The sequence below is a fragment of the Sorex fumeus genome, unplaced genomic scaffold (assembly GCF_029834395.1).
Source record: "Sorex fumeus unplaced genomic scaffold, SorFum_2.1 ptg000108l, whole genome shotgun sequence".
Lineage (NCBI taxonomy): Eukaryota > Metazoa > Chordata > Mammalia > Eulipotyphla > Soricidae > Sorex > Sorex fumeus.
This window is the reverse complement of record NW_026606165.1, coordinates 90,030-112,865: the sequence shown is the minus strand read 5'-3', so window position 1 is coordinate 112,865 and position 22,836 is coordinate 90,030. Positions and strand designations below refer to the sequence as shown.

The following is a 22,836-nucleotide window of genomic DNA, read 5'->3' as shown; positions in this document are numbered from 1 at the left end:
TCAGCTAATCTGCGGCTGGATAAATAGCAGTACTCCTAAATAAAAAAAAAGAGAGAGAGAAATCCAGAAAAACACGGCAAATCTGTACTCCAAGCACACTCCTCCCCGAACGATCCATTTTCCCCCACCCGAGATAAAGCCGACATGCTATGGGTCACATCCTCCTGCCACTGACCCCCAAAACCCGACGCTCCCTCCTCCCACCCCGGGGACTGATGGCACAAACTCCATCTTTGTGTCACGCCATACATGAGACATTTGTCACTAGAACCTGATGACTCACTTCAGAACCTCAACAGAAGCCACAAAGATGGGGAGCACTGCTCGGTGAGCACCATGCAGAGGCTGCTCAGAACCTCTCTGCCTCTGTCCCCCGCCTGATCTGGGGATGATGCATAGACAAGTGGCCAGGGGTTGAGAACAGGGGAACCAAGCCTGGAGGAAGCGGGTGCTTGTGTTTTGTTTTCTCTGGAGGCCTGTAACTACGGCTCCTCTTAAGAGACAAAGAAGGCCGCAAATAGGCAAACACTCTGAACTCGGTTAGCACCCAACTCTGATCTACCGCCAAGATCTGCTCTAAATGAACCTTGAAAGGGTAAGCTAAGTATCTCTCAGGGAAGCAAATAACCTTAGGGGATTATCTGCTCTGGTACTAAAAATGGGGGAAAAAAAGTCTGTTTTGTATTTCTTGAAAATGTCAGCTGGACTCAAAGCTGGGGGTTCCGAAGGCAGTTCTGTTTCATCCCGCAGCACAAATGCTTCCTCCCTGCTAGAGCTCTGGCTCACGTCTGTCGAGCGTCTTCTGGACAGGGAAACACCAGCCCTGGGAGGTGTGGCGTGATGGGACACTGGCACACAGGAAGCACCTCAATTTGGGTCATTTTCCCCCCTTAGGACTCCGAGGACCCCTTACCCCTCGGGCAGCACCGCACGACATTCTATCAGTAAGTTACATAAAAATCAGTCTTCCGTTCCAAACAAAATTTCAGGAGCTGCAGACACAGTTCAAGACTATATACAGCCTGAAGGCACAGGACATATGCAAACGGCATCTATTCACTGTCATCAGTGAGCCCCGTCACCCGCCTCACGCTGGCATTCAACTTCAAAATATCCAGATAGAGGAAATTTTTATGTGTCAGGGGGAAAAATCAGAGTTAGCAAGAGCTCGAAGAGAAGAGCAAGCCGGCAAACAGGACTGAGAGAAGGTGACCGGAGGTGAGGCCGGTCGTCTCTGGCCTAACCCGGGTCCCAGCCCCAGCTGCCCTGCAGAACCCGCCAGGGGATACCCCACATGCCTCGGAAAACTCACGGACACCCCACATGACATGGAATCCCCCCAACGCTCACAGCCGCTGAGTACTGACTCACACCCGCCCTTCCATGCAAAAGACCTGAAGGAACAAGGATCCCCAGGTCGAAGCTTCTAGTGTCGGGGCTGGAACGATAGTGCAGCGGGGAGGGCATTTGCCTTGCATGCAGCCAACCTGGGTTCAAATCCCGGCATCCCATATGGTCCCCTGAGCACCGCCAGGAGTAAATCCTGAGTGCACAGCCAGGAGTAACCCCCGTGCCTCTCCGGGTGCAAAAATTAACAATAAAAAGATAACACCGTGGAGGTGTGCAGACTGGGGGCGGGGTGCAGAGGGAGACCTCCCAGAGAGCCTGGCCCAGAGTGAGCATAACATCCCCAAAGACCCCGGAGGATGGCTCCGCCAGGTCTGGGGTGCAGCCTCACACTTGAGTCTAAGCCACCCTGGTCAGGATGTCCAAAGAGTCCTCAGAAAAGAACCAGAAACTCTGCATTGGAGCAGACCACAGAGGATGATGCAGGGGAAGGAAAGCATTAGGGGGCCTCTTTCGAACTGCTCAGGGGCCCAGGTGACTGTTCAGAGCGGGAACTGTGTCTGCCTGCGGACAGCTAAGCCGGCTCCTGCCCGGCCCTGCCCAGCCCTGAGCACCCAAACAAAACATTCATGCTTAAAAACGGCGTATTACTACAGAGACACCTCTAACAACTCCCACCCGGCGAGGCTCCAGGGATAGGCTCTGCACTCAGGAATTATTCTGGTGGTGCTTTGGGAGCCCCCCAGCGCCTTGAGCCCAATCTAACTGCTCACATGGCACACGCCAGGGTGCCCAAGTTCTGGGGTCCCTCGAGCAGAATACCCGGAGTGAGGGCCACTGCGAGCAGCTCAGGTGAGCAGAGCCGTGGCTACCCCCGCCGGGATGCTGACTTGGGGGCCATCGTGGCTCAGGGCGGGGAGAAGACGTGAATGCAGCATCCACGGGGGGATGTGGGGCCCTTGGTTCCGACCTGTGTTGGGTCTGCCTGTTGGGATGGCCCCACCCCGCCCGCACAGGGCCAGGAACGACCCTGGGTGTGACCGAGACAGCCCCTACCCTCAGCTGGGGTGACCAAGCCGCTTCCTCAAAGCTTCCGCACTGCTGACTGGGAACAGAAGGAGCAGAGAGGCCGCTCCCAGACATGCAATGACTCGCGTGGAAGGTGAACCCCAAGTCCTGTCACCACACAGGGTCGGGCAGGCCCTTGTCCTGTCACCACACAAGGGCATGCAAGCCCTTCCCTGCTCCAAGACTCGGGTGGGGAGAGACCATCGGGGGAGCCCAGGAAAGTTCTGGATTCCACAGGCCGAAGCCCAGAGACGTGAGCAAACCCACGGGGAGCTGGGTGACAGCAGCCCAGAAACCAAGCGAGCCCCAGGTTCTTTCTCTTAAGGTGCTGCTGAGACCAACATGCTGAGGGAAAGGGGGCCTGGAAATCTGGTGATGCACCTGCGTTCTCGAAAGGTCAAGTCTTGAGACCAGCAGTACCAGTACCACAAATCAACTCACACGCCCAAGAACGCAGGGAAATGCGATCGCGTCTCAAACACACCTGCACAAGCTTCCAATGGCAGAGGGCGCAGACAGGCACCAGGAGCGCTGGGGCCATGCACGGGTTCAAGCTGACTCCCTGGCTTGGCACTGGGGGTCACACCAGGTGGGGCTTGGAGGACCATATGGGGTGCCAGGGAACGAACCCGGGTCTGCCAGGGGCAAGGCAAGTGCCCTACCCACCTTACTATCTCTCTGGCCCTGGTACGCCGTTTTTAGAGGACATTATCAAGCTGATGTGTTTCCCCCTTGCATCTTCCCCTTCATTCCGGTATTTATTTTCCCTTTCCCTCCCTTTCTCGCTGAGGCTGAGGGTCGCACACTCTAGGTGGTGGTTACCCACTTTGGGGGGGGGGAGGTTTCCACTCGGCCTGCCAGAGCTCCAGCCATGCCCACTTTTCCCTATTTCCAGTGAAAAGTACGTCATAGGAAAAGCATCTGGTTGAAAACTCACATAAATCAATGCTTTTGGGTCCAGAGATTGTCTTAAGGGACTAAGCATGGAGAAACCTCACCGCACAGAAGAAAGAGCCAGAGTTCTGGCCCGGGCACCCCTAAGAGCCAAGCTGACACTTTGAAAGAGAAATATTTCAGAAGTGCTCCCTGACATAAAGATAGTAAAGAAAACATATAAAATCATATTTGCAAACAAAAAACCACCTTTTAGAAGAATACAACATTTAAAAAAGAAAAACTCCGGGGGGCCAGATAGACAGTTCAGTGCGAAGGTGCTTCCCTGATATCAAAGAGTCAAATATGGACCCCTGAGGACCCCCAAGAGTAATCCCTGAGCATCACCAGGTGAGGCCCCAAGCAAAAACCAAAGCAAAGCAAAGAAATAAACATGTGCTGAAAATAACCAGTAGGAAACAGGCTGGGACGGGCGTGTGGGAGAAACAGAATTTCCCGCACACCCTGCACCCAGCCCTGAGGTCACACTGCAGAATCTCAAGAGTTTGAATGAAAAATGTAGGCAATTGTATTTCTAGAAAATGAGAATGTAAGATTAGAGGCTTCAGGTCTTGCCAAGACTCAATCAAGGGGAAAGGCGGGTCACGAAAACAAAATCACTCACAAACCTACGTTTCTTCTGCAGGCCCGTGGGCAGCGGCTGCGCTCCTCGAAGTGGGGGCCCGGGAGAACGTGCAGAACTTCCTCGATTCTGCGCCAACCAGGCCGGGAGAGCAGCTGGGCCAGCCGCATGCTGAGGGGGGCATAGCCGAGATGTCCGTCGGGTTCTGTGGAGGATTCGAGAGGGACACCTGGAGTCAACCAACTCCTCTCTGCCTAATGGGCCATGGGATCTTTTTTTTTGGTGGAGGCCATACCCTGTGGTGCTCAGGGCTCCCTCCTGGTGCTGCACTCAGGGATCACAACCTGGGTTGACCGCATTAAAGGCAAATGTCCTCCACGCTGCCGTCCTGGATTTGACTTTGGGGAGGAACACAGTGTGCTCCAGCCTACCCCGCTGAGCCCTGCCATCTCCACCCTCTACCCAATTCCCAATCTCTCTCTTCTCTCCTCTCTCTCCCCCCCCACCCCCACCCCTACAGCTTTATGCATCAGACCTGGTGGTGCAGAGCTGACGCATGGCTCTGCCCTCACCTCTCCTGGCCCTGAGTCCTTCTGTCTCAAACCAATCTCAGAAAGCTGCTTGGTGCCCCTGTGTGCTGGAAGGTACCAGTGCCCGGCAGCCCATGCAGAGGGCAGGGGCGTGGCCAAACCCCAGCACCGCTGGGTCTGAACATTCAACGATCTGCCCGGGAAAGATTGCATCCGACCCCCACAGAAGAAAAACTGTTCATCGATTTGGTGAGAAACTTCTCCTATGGAAACTTGGCCCACTGCGGGGAGGGAATGTGGAGAGCTCTAAGCCCAGCCAAGCTACTCTCAGGCATTCTTCCAGGGGCCGAGGCCCCAGGGCACAGCCACGCCCAAATCTCCCAAGGGTGAGAGTGACAGCCCCTAGCATCACAGTGACCCCCAGTCTGAAACCCCCCCTCTCTCACAGTGACTCTGAGTCCAGCAGCCCCAACTGCCCACGGTGAGTCAGTTGTGTTGGTCCCCAATCCTCTTACTTGAGGCTGGCCTTTTCGCTGACCAGAGGCTTCCTTGAGCCCAGACCAGCCTCCCCCGCCCTGAGGCCTAAGTGGACAAGGGCCCCCGCTTCCCATCCCCAGCCCCCATCTTCAAAAAGTGTCCCCCAACAAGCCCCACTCAGTCCTGGCTTCTGCAAGGGCAGCGCCTTCCCACCAGCAGGATGCCACACCACTGGGGAAATGTGTGTGTGTGTCTATGTACGTGTCTGTGTGTATGTTGGCGCACGTGCATGTGCGTGAAGGCTCGGCTCGCCTATTAGGTGGCGTGCATGTGACTGCGTGTGCTCGAAGATTCGGCTCACCTGCTCATTCACATCGTCCATCCAGAGGCGCAGGGTCTTCCGGATGGTGGGGTAGCTGTTCCTGCCCCCCTGCTGGGGCCGCAGCAGCCCGGCCTTCTCCAGGTTCTGTAACGTCAGGATGTGCTCGTAGCCGTATGTCTGCAAGAGAAGTTGGGGAGCCTGCTAGATCTCCCACTTCCGAAGAGGGAGCGAACATTTTCACTCTCATTTTGATACTACAGTTTTTGAGTCATACCTGGCAGCATGGAAGACAAGTGCCTTACCCCTTTCTAGCTCTTGGTTTGTTTTTGTTTTTTTTTCTTTTCGGGTCACACCCGGCGATGCTCAGGGGTTACTCCTGGCTTTGCACTCAGGAATCACTCCTGGAGGTGCTCGGGAAACCATATGGGATGCTGGGAATCGAACCAGGGTCGGCTGCGTGCAAGGCAAACGCCCTACCCACTGTGCTATTGCTGCAGCCCCTTTCGAGCTCTTTGGACCCCACATTTTCACTTTAAAGCCAGAATGCATGGGCCCAAGGTAAGGAAGATAGATGACAGTGTACTCAAATAACTGAGTAAGAAAAGGAGGCCAACCACACCTCCTGCCGTGCTATTTTCCAGATGTCTCCTTTGTTTTGTTTGCTTTTGCCCCCCCACTTCCTGTGCTCAGGGATAAGTGCTGGTGGGGCCCAGGGGACTCACATGGGTGCCGGGGATCAAGCCTAGGAGGGCCACGTGCAAGGCCAACTGCCTTTTTAAAAAGTTTCTCCCTTGGCAAATGAGTCACTTAGAAACACTGACCTGGAGAATTTCTCTTTTGTAATAATCCAGAACCTTCTGCTTGACCCCACTGTTGCACACCGACTGCAGGCAAATGAGCCTGAGCACCTTGATGAGCGGATGCTTCTGGGCGATGCAGTCCTCGATATAACTGTTGACCTAGAGTCATGGCAGGTTTGTGCGTGAGCGCCGGGTCTGGGCCTGCAGGCCTGGGAGTTCCCGGGCCCCTGAGAGGCCCAATCAAGGAGAGGCTGGAGACTGGCTCACGCTCCTGCCCACACTCCCTGGACAACCTAAGCTCCAGGGGCTGCGGGCGGGTGCAACTGTCCCACTTGTCAGCGACACCTCAGCAGCATCAGTAAAGTAGCAGGGACTGTGGGGAATTTGGGCGCTTGCTTGCTGCAAGTGAGAATGCGGGATTTATTGACGGGCAGACAGGAAAAGCGATCATATAACCCACGCTCTTATATTATCCGTGATGGGCTTCAATAGTCTTGGGCTTCAGGGCTGGGTCTTGTTTCTCTGAGGACAGCGAACAGCAATGGAACACATGCACACACACACGCAATGGAACACACACACACACACACACACACACACACACACACACACACACCACCCCCGGTCAACAGAAACCTATCCCTTGGCAGAATCTCTTTCCGCACATTTTGCTCTGCCCTGGCAGGTATTTAGGCCAGACACGGAAATCAAAGCGATTCCTTTCCTACCTCGAGTTCTGTTTGCCAATCTGGTTAACTATCGGCTAAAACGGTTTTATTGTTCACGTACCTTATCAGTGTCTATTCCGGACATAAACTCCTGCTCCACGGTTAACTGATCAAAGAAATCTTCAGACGCTGAAACATAATTAACGCACGAGCATTTCAGAAGTGGGAGAAATGCTCATTTCTCCCAGAGGCATGCAAAGTAGCAAGCAAGCACCAAGTTTAAGTCATCACCGGGAAGGCACCTTCCAGAACAGTGAGGCTGACAGCCTGTGCCCCGAGGTGCGCCTAGACACAGAGCCCCGGGGCCTGGGCCCTAGCAGCTCCCCCTTCACACTAATTAAAGCAATTTCCCAAGGGCATTTTACTTTGGTTCGTTTGGGGGCCACCCCCGGTGGTGCTCAGGGATCACTCCTGGCAGGCTTCGGAGACCATATGGGACTCCGGGATCCAACCCGGGCCGGCTGTGTGCCAGGCACTGCAGTACCGCTCCAACTCCAGCTCCTTGCAACATCCGACTGAAACCAACCTCAGCAAGTAGTGCCAGGTCTGGCGAAGCAGTGCTGGCGCCACCCGGAGCCTGGGAGAGCCCTGCTGCACCACCTGACCCCGCAGAACCCAACAGTCACACTCGGAACATCTCTGCGAGGACCCAGCGGCTAGCACAGGGAACAATGCACAAGTGAAACAGTAGCCGGGGCCCCCAGAAGTAGCAGGGAGCCAGTGACACACCCTGAGCCTGAGCCCGGGACAGGGCACTCACTCGTCATGTCCTGGATGAGCTCGGCGATGGAGGTGTGGTTGGCCAGGGAGCCCCGGGCCGCCTGCATGTGGGGTAGCTGGGAGACGAACTGCTTGATCTCGCCCGCCGTCTTGGCGTTGTGCATTTCCTGAGGGAGGGGAGAAGGTCACGACAGAACTGGGGACAGCACTCAGGGCCTCGCGCACACACACACACACACACACACACACACACACACACAGGGCGTGCCCCAGTCACAGCCACAGCAGTGCTGGGAAGGTACCGCACACACACACACACACACACACACACACACACACACACACACACACGGCGTGCCCCAGTCACAGCCACAGCAGTGCTGGGAAGGTACCCAAGGCCACACACACACACACACACACACACACACACACACACACTGTGCCTCAGCCCCAGCCCTGGCTGCCAAGAGTGCATTTCTAAGAGTTTAGGTCTTTGGGTTGCCCAGGGCACGTTTGAATCACGTGCAAGGCAGTGCCCCGGGCTTCCTCCTGGCCTGGAGCTCAAGGATCACTCCTGGCCTGCACCGGGACCACATGGAATGCTGGGGAGTGAACCCAGGTCAGCTGCATGCAAGGTAAGCGCCTGGCCCGTTGTGCTATCCCTCCGGCTCCCCCAAATTAATTTTTAGTGTGAGAAACGGACACAAAACGAATTAGGCTATAACCAGATCCCACAGCCACACGAAAATAGAAAAGGCAGGTTGGTGGGTCCAGGGACTCCAACAGCCACTTCCTGCAGCACTGGGAGACCATGTGGACAGGGAGGGAGCCCAGGGCCCACGCAGGCCACACCTGACAATGCATGGTCCCTGCCAGGGATGTGGAGCTCAGCAAACTGCCTTGAAGCCACAAAAGCTAACGCTCGTATAGCCTGAGACCTCAACAACAGCAAATCAAGTGTAAAACGTTTCCTGGGTCCAAGCTATACAGTGGGGGAGGCGCTTGCTCAGTCCCCGGCCTCCCCACAGAACCCCGAGGCCTGCCAGGAGCCAGCCCTGAGCACTGGCAGCGGGAAAGGAGGGAACTGGACACCACGGCGAGCTCGGAGCTGGCACAGTGAATGCCCGACACTTCTTATCCATAGCTTTATAAGTCACGGTGAGGAAATAAAAAAATTGAGGAACAAAACCCAAGTGAGACAAAAGCAACTTCAGAAATACAACAACCATGGGGTCAGAGTGACAGAATAGTGGCGAGGTGCTTGCCTTGTATGCGGCCAGACTGGTTTCGATCCCCAGCATCCCATGGGGTTGCCTCAGCCCACCAGAAGTGATCCCTGAGCGCAGAGCCAGGAGTTACCCTGAGCACCTCTGGGTGTGCCTCCCCTAAAAAACAACAACAACAACAACAAAAAACCCCAAAGAAATACAAATACTGACATAGTGGAGATAACTCCTAAAAAAGATGAAATCAGGAAATCCGTCCTTCAAGGGAAAAAGTGATTTTTAAAAACTTCCCCAGAGTTAAAAAATTCAGCTTCTATCATTTTACTGATTCAGGTTTCAAAAGTGAGCTGAACCCGGAATAAAGAGCAGCAGGAGGGCGCGAGGTGCTAAGGAAGCTGGGGGCCGGGGACTGTGCTCTCAGTATCACCCGCCGTCCCAGCCTGTTCGGGCTGATCCCGGATTCCCTAGATGCAGGAGCTAGTGGAGATGCCGCCACCGCCAGCGGCTGGGAGGAAGGAGGGAGGGACAGGGAGTGCGGACGGTGACTGGCAAAGGACCTGATACCAGGAAAGGGCCTGGCACCACCTTTCCCCAGGCGCCCGCAGCCCGCCTGCCACCTGGCCCCAGGCCCCAGTCACCTCAAAGGTGGCCGAGATGACCTTGGCCTTCTTGCTGAGCACGGCGCCCACGGAGTTGAAGTTGCGGTCTCGGATTTTGGCGTAGAGCTCCTCGGCTGAGTTCAGCGGCAGCTTCTTGGCCTCTGTGGGCAGGTCCTGCCCGTCACCCTGCCTCTTCGGGGCGAATTTCTCGGGCGGCAGCTTTACATGACCTGCACGGGAGGGGACACCCCAAGTGAGACTCCAGAGACTTCCTTTCAGGGGAGAGCACTGGGCTTTGAGTCACTAGCTGCGCACAAGTGCAGGACGCTCACGCTTTTCACGCACGGCTTCCCTGGCCTGGCCCGTGGGCCGCCTTCTGCCACTGCCAGCCCGAACCGAACTCAGGATGGGGCCACCCGAGGAAACATGCCCCAGGGCGGCCCAATGCCTGTCCTGCTGGCGTGTGCAAGTGCATGCAGTCTACACCGACATCTCAACAAGCCAAGAGGAGCCCAGGATGGGGCTGGAGTGATAGCACAGCAGGGAGGGTGTTTGCCTTGCACTGGGCAGACCCTGGTTCGAGTCCCAGCATCCCATATGGCCCCCTGAGCACCGCCAGGAGTAACTCCTGAGTGCAGCGCCAGGAGTAAACCCTGTGCATTGCCGAGTGTGACCCCTGTCACTGTCCTCCCATTGTTCATCGATTTTGCTCAAGCGGGCCCAGTAACGTCTCCATTTTGAGACTTGTTACTGTGTTTGGCATATCGAACATGTCACGGGTAGCTTGCCAGGCTTTGCCGTGCGGGCAAGATACTCTCCGAAAAAGAAAAAGAAAAACAAGATCCCAGGAATCACCTCAGCATGGAAGTGTGCATGACGGCGGGAGACAGCTCCGAAGGCTTCTTTCCTTTCTTTTTCCTTTCTCTGATATTTGGGCCACACCTGTCAGTGCTCAAGGCTTATTCCTGGCTCTGTGCTCTGGGCTTATTCTTGGCAGTGACTGGGGGAACCACATGCAGTCCTGGGGACCAAACTCACCCTAATTGCTGCACTGCCTCTAGCTCCAAGTTGGTTCCTTTTAAAAAAACATCTCCTCCAGTTTCAACACAAATCCCGACGTGTCTACACACCATCAGCTCCCCTGCTGTGGGTCCAGAGAGACGGGTCATCGGGGGCAGCTCACGCTCAAGTCCAGCTGTCTTCCTCTGAGCACTGCCCCGTGTGGGCCCTGAGCACTGTGGGGTGGGTGCTGAGAATCATAAAGCAACAACAAGAACTCCTGCACTGGAAAATGTGGGGAGAGAACGGGACCGACGGAAGAAAAACACTTCTCGGATGCTTTCCAAATCCTAAGCCGCTCCGAACAGCCCGGGCGCCAGCGTCTGGAGACAGCACGCCACGGTGGCCGTGGGACCCGGGGCCTGAGCACATGCTGAGATACACGAGGTCGGCAAGACCTCGCATTCCAGCTCAAAGCTGAGGGGCAGCCGCTGGCCCAGGCAGCCGGCACGCAGCTCCTGCACGGGCCTGCCATCGCCCTCGGTCCAGCCACGGGCACAGAGCTGGGGGGTTATGGGGAAGCCCAATTTCCCCTTGTTTTTCAGATTTCTCTTAACGGTTTCTTTTGGTGGGGGGGGGGGGTTACACCCAGCGATGCACAGGAATTACTCCTGGCTCTGCACTCAGGAATTACTCCTGGCGGTGCTCAGGGGACCATATGGGATACTGGGAATAGAACCCGGGCTGAGCCGCGTGCAAGGCAAACGCCCTACCCGCTGTGCTATCACTCCAGCCCTCTCCCTTAATTAAATGTTTGATCAGCAGGAAGTGTGTGATGTGAAGAGACTGTGAGTTTCCGAAACTCCTTCCTCCCGGAGGCACCCCTCGAGCCCCATCTCTCACACCTCCGCACCCCCAACCCCAGCACCTCTGCCAGATCCCCCAAGAGACTTGCAGAAGCACCAGGAGGTGGGGACCCCTCGCCGGGGTGCTCCTGTGCCAGTGACAGCTCGGAGCAGGAATCTGGGGAGGGGCTGTGTGTGTGGCATCACCCCCCAGCCGCTGCCAGGCACAGCCCCGGTGGCCCCAGGGCCACGGACTGGCCCCACAGAGCAGAAAATCACCGAGATCAGCCCCACAGTCCCTTGGGCACTGCTTACGAGTGTCCCCACAGAAGGAAACAACTTAAGAAGTTATCCTTCGGAACAACTGGTAAAAAACAAAACGGAAACACCTCCATAATTATTAAAGAGCAGGGAAACACTTTGTTATGTGGAAATGCCTCCACGTGTGGTCCTGTTCTGCTTCCGTGGCCGCTGTCACTGAGCCATGCATTCACCACTGCAGTGACATACACACTAACACACATGAACACACACACACACACACGCCATCGCAATTCACTCTGCGATAACCAGCTTGGCACACTGGACAGACAGCACTGTCCGGACTCGGCCAGCACTCAGCAGCTGCAGGGCTCTGTGTCCCCAGAGAGACCCCATGCAGTTAGCTGCATCCCCGTCCTTTCAGACCGGGGCTCCATCCCCAGGGCTGTTCCCGGCCAGGGCCACTCCTGAAGGCGCCGGAGTTACCCCTCTTGCGGCCTGGGGCTCCCTGTTCTGAAGAAAAGACACGAATCAGACTGTGGGAAACTTCTCGGACTGTATCCCAGCAGGAGCTACTCCTGGCTCAGTGCTCACCGGACAAGGCAGGAGCGCAGATGGAACCGAGCGCTGGCTGTGCGCCTGGCACTAGCCCCGTGAGCTTTCCTGGCCCCCACTCAGATCTGAAGTGCTACAGAATCTAACATCCGGGGCCAAACCCCCCTGACCTCGGACCCAGGCACCCCTCAGAAACGCTCTATTCCTCACGCCTCCCTGGACGGCCTGAGCAGCGGGGCTGCACACCGCATGGACCTCTTCACAAGGCCTGCCTCGGTTTCCCCGATGGTGTCCTGGCTCGAGCTCACTTTAACCTTGGGCTGAAAGTCAGTGCCTGACATTTTCAAGTATTCTGACTTACACACGAAGGCCGCACCTTCGAAAACAGACACTTTTGAGATTGATTTTACTCAGCTAACCTATTAGTAACTGATGTCACTTCACTTACTGTTCTGGATGCCATAAATTTCATCGATGAGTCCCTCGTATGTCAGCTGAGTCGCAAGGGGCGTTAATAAATCCACATTTCGATCAAGCAACAAGAGGTTATCAAAAACAGGAAATATGGAATTCTGGCTTCCTGTAAACTCTCTCTTCATCCTGATCATCATATTGGCCACTTGCTGGAAACAAAGTACAGAACCAGGCAGAGCCTTTTTAGCAATGGGCGGATTTTAAAATGAAGCTAAAAAGAGCCCGGCAATCCAAAATTTAAAAATAAGACGGAAAAAAATCGAACAATAAAATAAAACAAGACAGGCCTGAGACAGTATGGTGGGTAGGATGCTTGCCTTGCAGGTGGCTGACCGAGGTTCAATTCCTGGCACCACATACGATCCCTCAAACCCTGCCAGGAGTGAGCCCCGAGCACTGCTGGGTATGGAGAGGGTGGGAGGAGGGAGAGTGCGAGAGAGGGAGGGAGAGTAGGGATGGAAAAAAAAGATAAAGAACAGAAAAGAGAAAAGGAAAGAGGGCTGGGAGACAGCAGAGGGGCCAGGGGTCACGCCTTGCACGCAGACAGCCTCCGTTTGGTGGCCCGAGCACAGAGCCAAGAGCACTGCGAGGTGGAGCCCCAATCCCCACCCGCAGGAGAGAGGCCCCCTCCCCGCCCTGGCTCACCCTGGCACACTCGCCCTTGCCGAAGATCTGGGGGATGGTCCCGTACAGGGCCTGCAGCGTCATCAGGCCCTTGGCTGCGTGGTACAGTCTCGTCTGGTCGCTGTCCAGGTAGCACTCCTGTGGGAGAGGGCCGGGCGCGTGGGCACAGGCTCTGCGAGTCAGCACCGAGGCCCCAAGGCAGCGCCTCTACTGGGGGCGAGCATCGCTGGGCGGGCGAGGCAAGGCTGGCCTCTGCATGCCCGCGTGACCACACAGCACAACACGCTGGGCTTGCAGAAGGGCAGGCAGCCTCTCCCACATACAGCAGCGAGTGTCACAGGGGACAGGAGCAGGGCAGCCATGGTCTCGGAGAAGGGCCACAAGGTCCATTTAACACAGAGACAAAAAGAAACATCTTTGGCCCAGAAAGAGGGAAGAGCACGCACGCGCCCCCAGCCGGGCGGTTCAGCAGGGCTGACAGAGCACACACGGTCCTCAGCGGGGCCTCAAGATCACTCCTGCTCCTCAATCCCTTCATCCAGCAAGTGCAGAGAGCAGAGGAGGGAAACCACGCAACGCGCTTCACCTGCACTCCACCTGATGGGGCGGCACTGCTGGTGCCCATCGCGGGACTCTCTTTATTTTTTTCTTTTTGGGTCACACCTGGCAATGCACAGGGGTTACTCCTGGCTCATGCACTCAGGGACTACTCCTAGTGGTGCTCGGGGGACCATATGGGATGCTGGAAATCGAACCCGGGTCGGCCGCATGCAAGGCAAACGCCCTACCCGCTGTGCTCTTGCTCCAGCCCCTCATCGTGGAATCTTTGACCCTGTCTAAGGCAGCGGCCTGCGGGAGTGCACCCCAAAGGCGTGAGGACGAGGGGTGCAGACTGGGGGCGGGGTGCAGAGGGAGACCTCCCAGAGAGCCTGGCCCAGAGTGAGAACAGTATCCCCAAAGGTCCCATAGGATGTCTCTGCCAAGTCTGGGGTGCAGCCTCACACTTCAGTCCAGAACACCCTGGTTGGGATGTCCAAAGAGTCCTCAGAAAAGGACCAGAAACTCCGCATTGGAGCAGAGCAGAGAGGAAGATTCAGTGGAAGGGAAGCATTAGGGGGCCTCTTTCGAACTGCTCAGGGGCCCAGGAGACTGTTCAGAGTGGGAACTGTGTCTGCCTGCAGACAGCTAAGCCGGCTCCTGCCCGGCCCTGCCCAGCCCCGAGCACAAAAACAAAACATTCATTTTAAAAAATGGTTTATTACTACAGAGACACCTCAAACAACTCCCACCCGGCGAGGCTCAGGGGATACCCCTGGCTCTGCACTCAGGAATTATTCTGGTGGTGCTTTGGGGGCCATATGGGATGCCGGGGATTGAACCTGGGTCAGCTGCGTTCAAGGCAAATGCCCTCCCAATGTATATTGCTCCAGCCCTTGTAATTCCTCTTTAAAAGCCCCGAGGGCCATATCTGGTGGTGTGTGGGTCCCTCCTGTCCTGAACCCGGGGCTCCCCAGGTGATGCTGGGGCTCTAGCCCTCTAAGCTATATCCCCACCACCCATAATTCCGTATTAAAAAAATTTTTTTTGAAGTTAACCACAGGGGCTGATGGCACAGCGGGTAGGGCGTTTGCCTTGCACATGGCCTACCCGGGTTAGATTCCTCCGTCCTTCTCGGAAAGCCCGGCAAGCTACCGAGAGTATCCTGCCCGCATGGCAGAGCCTGGTAAGCTCCCTGTGGCATATTCGATGTGCCAAAAACAGTAACAACAAGTCTCAGAATAGAGACGTTACTGGTGCCCGTTCCAGCAAATCGATGAACAATGGGAGGACAGTGCTACAGTGCTAACAACAGAGGCCAGAGCGATAGTGACCAATGCCAGGCTACTAGAGTGCCAGGAGTACCCTCTGAGCATCGCCAGATGTGTCACTCACACACACACACACACACACACACACACACACGTTAACAATACATGTCTACCCTGCATGCTCTGCTCTGCTGTAACTGGGAGTGGGGTGAACCTTTGCATTATCAGCCGAGTTCTAGTCTTCTCAGTGGATTTCACAGGGCCGTTCAGCCCCCAGGGCCATTTGCGAGGGCCCAGCGCTAAACCCACTGTTAGGTCCCTAGGGACCCTGAGGGAGATTCCAGAGTTAAAACTCTATAAATTTTAACTCTCCCTTTCCTGCCCTCCTTATCGTTACCTCCCTTAAGAACTCTTCCCTTATCCACCTCCGGAATGCAGGGCTGAGAATCAGAGGAAGCAAGGTGATAACTGTTAGGTCCCTAGGGACCCTGAGGGAGATTCCAGAGTTAAAACTCTATAAATTTTAACTCTCCCTTTCCTGCCCTCCTTATCGTTACCTCCCTTAAGAACTCTTCCCTTATCCACCTCCGGAATGCAGGGCTGAGAATCAGAGGAAGCAAGGTGATAACCAAATGTCCAAGTTACCTGATGCCCACTAGTCACAATGCCTATGTACGTAAATGCTGGTCTTTGAATCTATAGGCTAAGGAGTGATGTACTTCTACATGGATTGGTTAAGAAAGCATATGTTGTTACAAATCTATTGGCTATGAAATGCGCGGGCTTTGCTGTAACGGCCAGTGAAGGCCTATATAAGATCCCCTTTGAAGAAGTTCGGGGTCTTGCCTCACCTAACTGACCTGCGTGTCTGTGTAGGCGGCTTGACCCTGGCTAGCCAGTCTTACAATAAACCTTGCTTGCTGTTTGCAGTCTCTGGAGTTTCTTTGTCGTTAAAGGGAGATCACGATCCGCGCCCTAACATTTGGAGGCCCCAGTGAGATCTCCCGACGGCAAACGGGCCCAGAGAGCGGGTTTTGAAAAGGCCTTAAAAAAAAAAAAATTTTCTGGGGAATATTCCGTCTGTTCTGTGGGGGGACGGTGTCCCCTTCTGGACCGCGGCAGGGAAGTAGCTAACCCTGTGAGGACTTGGGGGGACATAGGGTTTCCTCAGGTCCTCGTCTGTCTGTTCTGGAGGCCTCGTCTGTTCTGGACCGCGGCAGGGAAGTGGCCAACCCTGACTGGGAGGACTTGGGGGGACATAGGGTTTCCTCGGGTCCTCGTCTGTCTGTTCTGGAGGCCTCATCTGTTCTGGAAAATCCGGCGCCGGGAGAAGACCTGGAAGAACTAAACCCTCCGGAGGTGAAAATCACGTGCACGCCCTTTGGGCATATTCGGGAGTCCCAGGGTGACTGGTGAGTGTGGTGCGCACCCGTGTGAGAGAGTGGACCGGTCCGAGCGAGTGCAGGAGTGTGATCTGTGCGTGTGTCCTTAGTGTGTGTATTTGTCTTATTATCCTTCTCTTAGTTCTGTTTATTGAGATTGTTTAATATGGGTCAGAATCAATCGACCCCCAAAGCTTTAATTCTTGATCACTTCTCTGAGATCCACAGGAAAGCTCAGAATCTGGGCTTGATGATCAAGAAAGGTAAGTCTGACAATTACTGTTCATCAGAATGGCCTTCCTTTGGTGTGGATTGGCCCCCAGGAGGTTCCTTCTCTCCAAACCTTGTGGCTCGGATAAAGGAGGCAATCTGTGGAAGATCTGCTGTGAAGGTATGCTCCCTTGGAAATCTCTAGGGGGACTGGGGGAGGAATGTGATAACCTCTGTGTGAATGTGTGTGTGTCTGAGCACCCTGATAGGTCCTCCTATCGGGCGTGATTTTGTAGCTCCACGACCTGGCACTCTTAAAGTCCCTCTAAAGTCACGGAGCTCGAGTGGGCTGCCTGAGATTCCATGGAGAACATACGGTCAATGGTGGCACTGGCATAGTTGCCAGTCGCAAGTCACAATGCTGAACCACTAAGGCTAAGTTCTCCTCCGGCCAGGCAAGCATCTGAATGGTCTCTGCAAAGAGGCACCCCTCCTTTGTCTGTCTCACATCACCGTCCACTATGGGAGGAATGGGAGGAGAGCCCACTAGTGAGAAGATCCTGGTAAACTAAGGCAGATCAATTTCTAGTTAGAAATCCCTTTCTTAAGCATTCTAACCAGCAGAATCAGCTAGAGGTCAATTCAAATGCTAATGGAGGCAGTCAGCAGGTTTAGCCCTAGGCAAAGTGAAGCAGAGAAAAAAAAAAAGGTAAAAAGACAGACAAGAAGTTTGTGGAAGAAAGTGTCAGCAGGGAACATTGGAATATGTGGCAAGCTAAGAAAGGCAGAACTTTTCTCTTCTCCCCTTAATAGGCTTCTTGGAAACCCATGGCACTCTAGGTATGGCTCCACATGTGCAAGCCATGGTTGTGTGGACGCTCGGGAGGCAGGACCCAGGGATTCCTAGGGTGACTCAGAAATCTCTAAAGGAGACATCCTTTAAAGAGAGATTTTTCTGATGGGCTGGCATGCAGTTGTGGTCGTGTCCGTGCTCTCTCTAGAACCACAACACTAGAAACTATTAGGAGGAGAGCTTGCTAAGGAATTATCCTACCCTAGATTTTTCTTTTCCCTCCCTTTCATAGGTTATTGCTGACACTTAGGAGATATGGGAAATTCTACATCAGTACCTAAATATTCTCCTTTGGGTTGCTCGTTAAAACACCAGAAGAGCTTCCAAGTAGGTAGTTTAGATAAGGAATATCTTGTTGACCTCTGTAACACCACGTGGCCTGAGTATGTTAGAATATTGGGAAGGATATACAGTGAATGGCAGTTTGCATTACCAGATCATTCTGCAGTCAGATCTTCGTAGGTAACAAAAGAAATAGGATTATCAAAGCAGAGGAGGCAGGAAAATGCAAGATCATGATACTAGCTCCCTGCCTCAGATTTAGCCTTGGCCAAAATATGGTAACATCTTTGTCATAGTTTATTTTGCCGGCTTATATCAACAAAAGCGCTTTCTTGACCCATTTTTAACAAGCGGGAGACTGGGAAATGGGGAGCAGAGTTCCCAATCAGCGATAAGGTTTCTTCGCCCTGGGGACAGTCCCTTCCTTTCTCAGTCCATCAGTTTCTCCCTGCCATTTTTTTGAAGGGTCAGATTGATCGATCAACTACAGATATGTGCACATGTATGTGTGGTGTTTTAGTCAGTTCATTGTCTTGTTTGTCTGTCTGTCTGTCTGTGTCTGTCTATCTGTCTCTCTATGTGAAACGCTAGAGTGTTGGGACCAGGCTGAAATCAGAAGTAGAAATTCTAGAGAAGTCAGTGATATGCAACTCAGTGATTTAAGGAATGCAGTTGTTTTTGGAACTTGCTAGACAAGGTTTAAACGAAGATTTCTTATCAGAAGTTTGAGCCTACAGAGAAAGCAGAATTCTCAATCTTGATTTCTTATTAGAAGAACGTTAATGATTATGTGATTAACAGTTGAAATCCATTTGAACTTAAGAATCTTGTACTATCTAGAAGAGCTATGGAACTAGAGCCTGAAACTTAAGTGAAATAAGAGTTCAGAGAAAGCAAGACCTTATCTTATCAGCCTCAGCTAACTTTAATGAAAAATTAGGCCGCTTTTACAAACTACAGAGGTACAGAAGCCATTAAAATGAAGTTTCCTTATTTTCCTAAACAGTGGCAATTTATAGGATAACAATTGGATCTGTCCATTCTCCCTTGACACAAGGAGCTAAGGATTATCATGTTACACCCATCACAGTGCTCCTGAGTCACTTCCATTCCTTTGTTTTTCTGTAACCACTTCTCTATGCTCTCCTCCCCAACCAGTTAATCAGCTTTCACCCTAGTCAGAATCTGTTATTTTGTAAGACCAGATCCTTCCAGGACACTGAACTTGTATTGTAAATTGTGAGTCGATCTGCTAAGAATCTGTCCTAGAAGAATGTCCTGACTAGTTTGGATGAGGTTAAACATTTTTCCCTTTCAAACTGCCTTCAGTAAATAATTTCAGTATACTGCAAGAGGCAGCTTCCCTTATCTCACAGAGCAGATCTCAGGTGCTAGCCAGGCCTGATCTTTAGGACATAGATTCCCAGCTCTAGCCAGGCTAGTCTTTGGGATGCAAAGCTCAGATACTTGTCTTTGGGAAAGGTTTCAGTTTGGTTTTATATCTTCTTTTCGGAGGCCAAAATTACTGGCCTGCAGATGTACGAGAGTGAATGGAGAGAGGATTGGAATAAACTGCAACTAAGATCAAGCAGCCTGGCCATAAGATTTCCTTCCTTTTCTTGCCCATCTCCATCTACCTCCCTGGAGTGGGGGAAACTACCGAACGCGGGCGGTGGGAAAGATAGATTGTTGCCATCCTTTTTGTGCTCACACAGCAATTCAAATATTTTCTTATGCTGATATCAAAGTTTGGTAAAAAAAAAAAAAAAAATCCAAAGGGCTTTTTCTGTGTCTGAAAGCATGTTTGTATTTTTGTGGAATTGTTAAAAGTGTCTGGTATAGAGAGCTCATGATTTTAAATAATTAAGGTACAAGAACTATTGAAATTAAGCCAAAGAAAGTTTTATCATGTTCTATAAAAATTGATTGTTTATAGGTCTTTTGCTGTTATGTTAATGCACATATTTGTATCTGGATTGGATTAGAATATTTGACATAGAAGGAGTTAAAATGACACATGAAAACAGGTTCAAAAAGTAATGGTTTAGTTTAAACATGAGTTTCTAGAGTTATAAAATTGGTTGCAAAGTTTGTCCTACCAGTGCTCTATATGATCTCTGAGACTCTTGGTTAACTAAAATTTCTAGAACTACTAAGAGTTATAAAATGGGTTCACCTCAGATGTCAGCCTTCTGTAATAGTTTCTGAGAATGGAGAATTGCATGGAAAATGTGGGAAATTTTACTAACTATCAGCCTGTCTATTGCTTAAAAGTGCATGCTATTATTTTGATAATTTTATTTCATGCCAAGCTTTGTCTCCAGATATCAACCTAGTCCTGACCTGAGAACTTTGTACCTAAATTTGAAATGCTTTCTGTTTCATGATAATCTATGAGTGTTTTAATCTTTTTGTATTTGTGTTTTCCTGTAAATCAGAATTTTAAGATGTCTCCTGGTTAATTTCTAATGTAAAGTGATCTTTTGCCCAGTGAATATACCTTGTAAGAGCTTTAATTGTGAGCATTTTAAAGGCTTTTTGAATATCTATAGAACTGATCTAATGCTTCTGAAATAGCAATGCAGAGTACAACTTTGTCATGTTAAGTGAGATGGTTGGTAACTTGTGTCTAAATTTGGGAGATCACATTGTACATTGTACTACTATAGATGTATGTCATAAATCAGAAAGATAATGGATGGAGATATCATCAGTGGAGAAAAAAGGAAAGGAATTCTGTTAAAGTGAAGTTGATTTTAAATGAATGAAAGTTACAGAATGTATGTAAAGGAATGTGTAGAAGGTTTGAGGTTGTTTTAAAGAAAAGGAACTGATCAAATTGTTTTGTTGTAAGAAACTCTTTAAATCACATGCAGAATTGTTCTAGTACCTTTTTGTAAGATCTACGGGAAAGACACTGGACGGATTATCTGGACTCCTGTTATAGTGCTCTTAAGATAATTGAATTTTTCAAAAGTTGCAGGACATCAAGGGTTTTTGACATGGGGTTAAATGAATTAGACATGTTAAACTGTACACTGGACTCCTGGTACAGTGCTCTTATTAATGGGAAGTTAAAGTTTTTCCATGTGGGATTGAAAAACATGTTAAACGGTATGCTTTATGTCTACAGATTTTAGCTTCTCTGACTAGGACCCACAGCAAATGGGTGTATTACATCTCTGTGAGTAAAGTGAAATGCTTGCTTTTCTCTTCTTTTGTACCTTCAGTATGTTTTTTGATGTTTCATGGCACTATGTTGGTTTGCATAAATCCAGATAAGTCTTTCCTCTCTGTAATAGGGTCTACCCCTCATGCAGACAGGAAAAACCAACTATGGGACCCCAAAGCCCTCTTTCAGGGAACAGTCAGGGGATCTGTCTAAATGACAGGAGCAGGGATTTAACGGGTACTGTTTCAAGTACCCTACAAACCTCAGGGCGACCCTACAGGCAGGCCAGCTCAAGGAAAGACCGGAAATCATCACTGCTATGGAGAATGAGGAATCCAGGACTCTGCAATGACTATCTCAGTCTGGGCCTACTCTCAGCGTCAAGGAAAAACCTGGAAATCAGGATTTCTCCCAGCCCTGAAGAAGGGATGGGATGGACTCCTTTCTGCCAGGACATCTCTGTGGAAAATGAGGCCCGAAGGCTCGAGGCCATCCAGTTCGTCGTGGGACATCTTCTGGCCAGGCCTGGGTAGCTCTGACGTGCCAAATCAGATTAATGCCACTATTGGTGTGTCTCCTGTCTTTAGCCGATCCCCAGGACTTCTCAGTAAATAATGGGGTATCCCAAATGGAGAGTTCTCTAATCTTACTGTGTTTATGCAAAAGAACAAGCTAGATTTGTTAAGCTATCTTGCAAAGTTTTAAAATGAAGGTGGAGAGAAATGAATGCTGTCACTAGTTCGATCAGAGCTTTACTAGGGTGAAGCTCATCCCAAAGTGCAGAATTGATTTCCCCCAGTCTGTGAATTGGCCAAAGTGTCAAGAAAGGGCATATAAACTGGTTAAGTTAGAATGGATTAATAGCTCGTTCTAAAATACTGTGAATTTTCTTTCTATACTTTCTGTATTGCATCTCATTTTCTGTGAACAGTCATTTGAGAGAACAAGGATGTTAACAGCTCTTAATTTTTGTTGCATCATGGGATTAACACCAGAGAATGTTTCCTCTAAGCAAGAATGCTCTGCAGAAGAGGAACGACGGACATTGGAGGTTTCCAAAAGGAAGATGATGGATGATTTACCAACAAGGAAAGTTGCTAACTCCTGGACCAATGCAGTGGAATATTATTAAAGGGACTCAATAGCAAGTAAGGTAGAAGTAACTCAGAACTGTGCTTTCTGTGCCATTAATGAACCTAGTGGAAATCTTGATCCTTCTCTCCTAACACCTGTTCAGCATCAAGGAACTTAGAGGAGGATCGCAGCTTGGCTTTATGCAAATGATCAAATGCTCATATGTTCAAGGTATAAATATCTGTTGGTTCTTATTGATAGCTTCAGTGTATGGGCAGAAGCTTTTCCAATCTGCACTGAGAAAGCCAGAGAATGGCTTGGTGTTTCTGTGTCCAGTAGAAAAATCTGGACACAGGAAGTCATTTTTCTATCAGCCAAACCTGTGGGTAGAGAACTCTGTCCTTACTGGGTCAGAAAGGAACTTCTACTCCTCCAGGGTCTAACCATTTCAAAGTGATATCCCTCAGTCTAATCGAACTGATCTTTTCTTTCAGATAACTTCAGGAACCCAACCAATTCATTGCTAAGGGCCACTAAAAAGCTGAGGTAGCATGAGATTTCACCCCTTGTGTAGGCAGGGCCAGCGCCCCATTGTCAGCATGAAGCAGCTCCAGAAGATGGACCTTCTGCCATTCTCCCTTAAAGATTCAAGGTGGTGGAATCTCTGGGGCAGGGGGGGCAATAGGATATAGGCAGGTAGATAGGGAAGGCCCCCTCCCAAGGCAATGAAGAATGGGGATTTATGTGTGGTGTTGGGAGAAAAATGCTGCTACTCTATACTGATCACACAGGGATGGTCTGAGACTTCACGGCCAAGCTCGGGGAGGGCCTTGAACAACGTCGGAGAGAAAGGGAGGCCTGGGAGAATTGGTTTGAGTCTTGAAAATCCTCCTAATTCTGGGTAACAATACTGGACCCTGCCCACTGAGGAAATTACTCCTCTGTATGAAGAGCCCACTGAGGA

The 22,836-nt window shown here is 51.5% G+C and overlaps 1 pseudogene; it reads right to left on the bottom strand.

Annotated features, from left to right (window-relative positions):
- Window positions 1-782: 782 nt before the first annotated feature.
- The window catches only part of LOC130042697 (vacuolar protein sorting-associated protein 33A-like), a 43,776-nt pseudogene continuing 21,722 nt past the window's right edge, over window positions 783-22,836 (bottom strand).